Source organism: Amblyraja radiata, chromosome 10 (genome assembly GCF_010909765.2).
Source record: "Amblyraja radiata isolate CabotCenter1 chromosome 10, sAmbRad1.1.pri, whole genome shotgun sequence".
Classification (NCBI taxonomy): domain Eukaryota; kingdom Metazoa; phylum Chordata; class Chondrichthyes; order Rajiformes; family Rajidae; genus Amblyraja; species Amblyraja radiata.
In genome coordinates, this window is record NC_045965.1 from 23,793,501 (window position 1) to 23,794,517 (window position 1,017).

The 1,017-nt window shown below is 47.2% G+C and overlaps 1 pseudogene; it reads right to left on the reverse strand.

The window, feature by feature from the left end:
• Positions 1 to 370: 370 nt before the first annotated feature.
• LOC116978160 lies at positions 371 to 489 on the reverse strand (annotated as a pseudogene).
• Positions 490 to 1,017: the final 528 nt, after the last annotated feature.

The following is a 1,017-nucleotide window of genomic DNA, read 5'->3' on the forward strand; positions in this document are numbered from 1 at the left end:
GGGAGACTGACAAAAACCTCCGGGAACCTCCGGGAACCGCACGGAAGCCTTGGGTGGGGCACAGAGTCTCCAGAGGTTTCTGTTCAGGTTTCCTAACTGGGACAGGGGCATAACTCTCCCCATCTATCCCTGACACCCGTGCAAATCAATTTCTTCTCAGGAAGATAGTCGCAAAAAGCTGGAGTAACTCAGCGGAACAGGCAGCATCTTGGAGTGTGGGAGGAAACCGGAGCACCCGGAGAAAACCCAGGCAGGTCACAGGGTGAATGTGCATACAGACAAGCCAGCACCCGCAGTCAGGATCGAACCAAGTCCCTGGCACTGTAAGACAGCAGCGTAAGCTGTAAGGGGCCACTGTGCCACCCTTAAATGTCTACGGCACCTGGTGTTCCCAGGCGGTCTCCCATCCAACTAATAACCAGGTCTGAGACTGCTTAGCTTCCGAGATCAGACAAAATCATGCGTTTTCAGGCTAGCATGGCCGTAGACCGATAGTTGTAATTCCCGAGAACCCTCAGGGGTGGGGAAGTTCAGTGTGTATCATTGGTGGCTGAATGATGGGACAGCAGGCGGTGTGGGGAGCATCAATCATACTCTGCTCAATGAACTTCAGCCCCCTTCAAACACTGCCTGCTCGCTCCACTAAATAGTCAGTAATGAGGGCCATGCACGCCAACATAATGTGTAATTATGTAAGAGGGATTCCAAACAATTTTATCTGCAAATTACTTTGGCCTTAATGAGATAAAGACACTAATTAATCACATATTAATTTAGTAAGCCTCTTTCGCAAAACACTGCTGGATGTATATAAATGTGAAGAGGCTCGGGGAACACATGATACTACAATTCATTCTTTTATCCTGTTGTTTTGCAGATTTTTGAATGGATTCTGCACATAAACCACATTATTTTTTAGGCTGGGACCATCAGTTATTAAAAGGAATGAATGGTAATCTAAACACTGCAGTTTTGACAAGTTTACCATAGTCTGGCCATGTGTGGGCACAGAAGATA